The sequence below is a fragment of the Lolium rigidum genome, chromosome 6, assembly GCF_022539505.1.
Source record: "Lolium rigidum isolate FL_2022 chromosome 6, APGP_CSIRO_Lrig_0.1, whole genome shotgun sequence".
Lineage (NCBI taxonomy): Eukaryota > Viridiplantae > Streptophyta > Magnoliopsida > Poales > Poaceae > Lolium > Lolium rigidum.
The window spans coordinates 300503427-300509426 of NC_061513.1; positions in this window are offsets into that span (position 1 = coordinate 300503427).

A 6000-nucleotide genomic window follows, 5' to 3' on the forward strand; every position below is an offset into this window, starting at 1 on the left:
AGTTAGCATTTTTAGAAAGTGTTTTTAATACGAATCCAAAAATACTAATTACGTTCAATATAATAAAGATTATGTTGCTCAATTTTTCTAGTTATATTTCATCTTAGAATGTGTTCTCCTTATTCCTTGAAATAGAGGTAGTAATATCAAGTAGACTCCAATTTATTAATTCTTGACCACCAATGCTCCCTAACCCCAATCTCAGTAATTCAATTATATCTTATTGCATAAAGTGTATTAATGTTCCTCATTATTTATTTCAACTTTAGTATCGATGTTGAAGATTGTACTTTATTAAAACTTTATTCCTTATCAAAAGCCAGCCCCCACCTAACCCCTTCTGAACACTTCAGCCTATTTAAGCGATACACTGCTATACATCATGTTTCAACTTTTGTCCCCAATAAAAATGAAAAAATCATATCAACATATCGCAGTTTGTTGTGTGTTTATTATTGCTAGCGCAACTATAGGAGGATGCTTTCCTGACATCGGACAGGTAAATGTTATCCTTTCATAAGATATATCCAAGATCCATTTCCATATATGTGGTTAGTTGCAATTTTGTTTTGAAATAATGCTTATTTTTCTTTATTTCATACATTATACTCTCATGAAAAAATGAAGGGACAAAACTGGACGATTCCATGGCCACAAATTCATCCTACCAATGAAGAACATGTCATGTTTCATGATTCCGTAGACTACTTACGTCATGTGAGTCTTATGCTTGTATCTATTGTTTTATTATCTTTTGTTTTTCATTATTTATGTTTTAATATGGAAATATCTAAAATAATACTAAGCAAATAGTGTTTCGGCAGTTTGCAATTCACTCATGGAATCCAAGTATAGATGGAAAAAACTATCGTGGGTTAGAAGCTACGATGGATGTTTATGGATATAACTTAGAACCTCAACAACAAAGCATGGCTGCAATTTGGATCTATATTATTGGAGAAAGAGAATCTATTACTGGATTTTCAGTTGGATGGCATGTAAGTAAGAAGTTTTCATATTATGTATATATATTGGTTTGTTGAGTAAAGAAGGTCTATATGTTTTTTGTGTTGATATCCTTATTTTTAAAATGAATTATATTTCCCTCATTTCCGATTCTCGATCCTCACTCTTTTCCTAGGAACAAACCTTCCACGCATGTATAGCACCACATTTCGTAAAAAGTTTCCAATTCATTAAGAATCCCATTACGGGTTGAAAATTGAAAGGCTTTTCTTATATGCCGAAGGAGAAATACTAATAGACCACATGAGCAACGCAAAAATTGTAGGAATCCCACACATCGATTACTACATGAGATCCATATTAGTTTTTGTTGATTTAGTACAAAGTTGTACCAAATTAGTTACAACTAATATGGATTGGAGGGAGTACTATTTTTCTTAGACTTACTTTGGGTATATCTAACTATATGTTAGCGTCAGGTGTCATCTGGTGACGAACAAATAAAATTAATGTGGTGATAAATCTTAATTTGTAGGTTACCCCTCTTAATGGTGGTATATTTCCATATTTTTCTAGTTATAGACGTCATCCAAGGAGCCCTTAACTTAACACATTGTGAGAAATAAATTAATGGTTTTTGGCAAGGTCGATATTTCTTTTGGAACTGATAGTCAAATGTTTGCCTAATGTATTCCAATAGATCAAATAACGTGGAAGAAAGGGGTACACTTCTTTGATCCTTATAACTGTTAGAAGAGCGTTTAGTGGTAGTGGACGTCAAGAAATGGTACTCCTCATATATTAATAGGCATTATGATAACAACAAATTTTATTAATTTTCTCTTGAATTATATGTTCTAGACTCACTATCTATGGCTTCATGCCATGATAATATTTATATATAAGATTGTGTTGGTTTCTTTATAGGTCTATCCAGAACTCTACAACGATTCGGAAACACATTTTTTCACGACATGGGCCGTAAGTTTACTCTTCATCAACACAAGTTAATTCAATGATAGAAGTTCTGATAACAACTAATCTTAATTTTTTTGTTTTGACTAATTTATTGTAGACTTACTATTACTGGTGTTCTGTCATAAGAGTATTGATATCTTATCTACTATGAAATTAATGTGATTACATAATTTATTTTCATTTATATTGATATACTAAATAAATTTATTTACTATAAGGTTTTGAAAACATTAGCCTAAACATGAATAGATACCTAAACTCCAAAATAGATAAATGTGAATGGCCTTACAACTAAAGATTCTTTATGACCATGTATGATGGTTGGCTAAAATTATTTTCAATGGACTTGGTTCAAAATTACATGAATTGAAGTTCGATTTTAGTCTTACTCTTTGACTTGTATTGTTATTTCTTGTCAGGGTAATGGATCGCCTCCAAATGGTTGCTACAACATGCAGTGTGCTGGTTATATACGGACAAATTCTATTATAGCTCCTGGGGATGTGATTAAGCCAGTTTCTAGCTTCAAGGGTGAAAAGCAATACATAAAAATACGCGCGCTAAAAGTAAGGACACTCTTGAGTACTACTAAACTCTTCAAGAAAATAAATAATTGATGACTAAAGTTGCAATCATATTCTACTAAAATTACAAATGGATTTTCTTATCATACTTGATATTTCAAGATATTAGTACGCTATAAAACAAAATTCGAAATTCCCTACATGTCGATCATAAAAATTTCAATTACCTATATACCATCGAAAAATAGGCTATTTCTTAGATGTAGTTTATAAGGTTTTTTTAATACTATTGATATAATTATTTAGTTCGTCTCTCGGTGAAAAAATTTATTTAAGTTTCAGATATATAAAGTTCAGTTGTTTTTCATGCACAGAAGAACAGATGAACATTTTATTCCTAAAACTTATTTCCTTTCTTCGTCGAATAATTGATGACTAAAGTTGCAATCATATTCTACTAAAATTAAATAATTGATGACTAAAGTTGCAATCATATTCTACTAAAATTAAACAGATGTTTTCCCATCCTTTTTTTCTTCTTCGTCGAATACAACAATGCCAAAAGTACCTATTTACTGATATAGATGGAATAGATCATTTTGTGGTGGCATAGATAATTAAGCATGATAAAAGTAACTAGATAGAACACTTGATAGACCTTATTTTAGGTAGTGCTAACGAAAATAAACCAAGAAAACTAAAAGAACTCATTAGTTTCATACAGACAATAAGTATTTAATCTTGGAATGGGGTTTGAAGTGGGATATAGAGCATTATCTCTACAACAAAAATAAGAAATCATCTAGTATTGTGTCCCATAGCACGATACTAACATGTGAAGCTCATTATATATTTATGCTAGTACAATTATGATATAAAAAAAATTAAAGATGAATGATTAAAGCCATCTACCCAACCCCATATTTAGCTACATAAAATTTCAACATGATTTTACAAAAATGGGAACTCAAATGGATTCATGTTGTACTAGATGTATTACTCTTGATCTATACAAGTAACTATAGCTTATCATCCATGGAGTAAAACAGTGGATCAATTTAGTACATTGGTAGGTATACATGGTAATTTACTGTTATATTTAAAATAATTAGGAAGTTATTAAATAATTATATGCCAAATATTTCAATATACAATGTAATACAATTGTTTCAAGAAACACGTGCGAACAATTAATTTATTGAATGTAAAAGGTATCATCCCCATTGTGACTACTAGACCAAAACTAATAGATGTTTCCAAATAGTTTGAGTGTGTGTAACTCAATCAATTAGAATTGCACGAATTTTCATGCTATTAAATTAGCACACACAAATTATATAATACCTATTATGAATTAACTTGTTCATTATTTTTATTTTAGGACAATACATCTGGTAACTGGCAGGTCCACTATGGATTTAATGGTCCCGCGCAATTAATTGGTTACTTTCCACCATCCTTATTCCGCGACATGGAAAAGAAACAGTTGATAATTTCATTTGGGGGATTTGCAAGTCACACAACTAAACAAGCAAGTCCTGTAATGGGAAGTGGATTCTTTCCTGTGAGAAATGCCGCCTCCTTCACCGATTTGAAGTTTATTGATGCAGAAGGCCATGCCCAATTTATTGACAAAGATCTACCGATTCATCAGTCTTCTGCTAGATGTTATCGTGTTACTGATATCATATCTGATGCGTTCTTCTATGGGGGACCTGGTCATTGTGATATTTGAAATCCAAATGAAAACCAAGGCTTCTATGGTGTATTATATTAAGAATAAATAAAGGCACCCTTGAAAAATAATTAATAAATTGGTTTAAGGTTTAATTTTATTTACCAAGGATATGTGTTACTCATGTTAATTTCAATGTCTATCGTATGTTGTACACCCTCCATCCGATTTACAACTATTCATATGACGGGTTAAGTTCGACCAATAGAGTACTGATAAAAAAATCTATGTGACACAAAGACATTATCATTGCACTCATACCATGCATAAAAATACTCACCATTCATCAATGCCATTTTTTGAGACAAAAAATAGTAGGGAAATCCCCTACTGTGTCATTTTGTATAAAATTTAAATAAGTACAAACAAAGATAGTATCAAAATAAAGGAATTACAAAATATCTCTAGCAATTGAGGCATGCCCTCCTTAATGTATTGCTTTGACCTATACATAGCAAGGAAAAGTGATTCTTTGAAGAACCTACAACATTCCCTGATGTCAAGGTCCGGATCATACAAACTGCTTCTATTCCGGTGCTTCCATACACTTAGGCACACATATATAATGACTTCTTTGAATGATTATCTATTTTCTATCAATGAGCATTCCAATAGGTGAAAGATCAGGAATTATTCCATGTTTAATTTCCACACAAAAAATATTGACTGAAATCATAGGTGAAGAAGAGGAGTCACCCCATGGATCTCTATCTTCTCCCTCCATCGCCTCATTCTCATCCTTCCACATAAATTCTAGGACAACCAGGGTGCACGTCTTGCCTGGCATTGTGCTCGCGGCTCAGGTGTGTTCTTGTTTTGGTTATCTCGCCCATTCTATCATTTTCCCCCAATGATTTCTTATGGATGCCGAATCGTTGGCTTGCCATTATAGTGTTGTATTGGTGGTGATAGCAAGTGCTTCAAAGTTCAAATTCTTTCAGTTCGGAGTTTTCGTTTCTAGGTATTCTTCAATAAAATGGAGCCCATATCATCAATTCCCTTAAGGACATAACTTTTATGGATTCTAGTTGCTATTTCACTCTATTCAGAGGTAACGCGTTCAAGATTGTTTATGTGGATCTTGTTGACAAAAAGATATTGTTCAGCTTTCTTGTAGAAGTATCAATTTTTTTTGTCCAAATCGGAGCTTTCTTAAGGGAAGTATTGCTTGTGACGAATCCTCATTTAAAGAGTTAGCTAAATTTATTTTTTCCTTGGATGCTCATGTTGGGTATTCTTAGTCTCATTCTAATGAACACCATTCTTCTTCCATTATCCAAAATGCAATTGATTCTAATGAACACATAGATATCTTTATGCATGAGATACTTGGTACCCCATCCTTATTATTATTGTTGACATGAACTGCATAGCTCAAAACCATGTTTATGCTCTATAATTTTTATTTTGTTGGAGGTTTAGCACATGCATTTCCTGCTTACTTTCTTGTGTTGAAGAGTCAAAATAAATATTCCTAAAAAGAGAAGACATAAAGTCTTCCAACAATTCCATAGGATCTTCTTAAGCATGCTTTATGATTCATAATATTTGTCATTCATGTTACTTCCAGTGTTATTTACTTTTATGCATGCTATGTAGAATGTATGAGTTATCACTTTATGATTTCATGTTACTTGTTGTTATTCTTTATTGATTGAACCTTGTGATACTTTGCATGATTTAGAAGCTATATATTATAAACTCCAAAGTTCATGTTAGTTTTATCACCTTTATGCTTGGGACGAGCGTATGTTAAGCTTAGGGATGTTGATGCATGCAAAATGCATACATGAATTT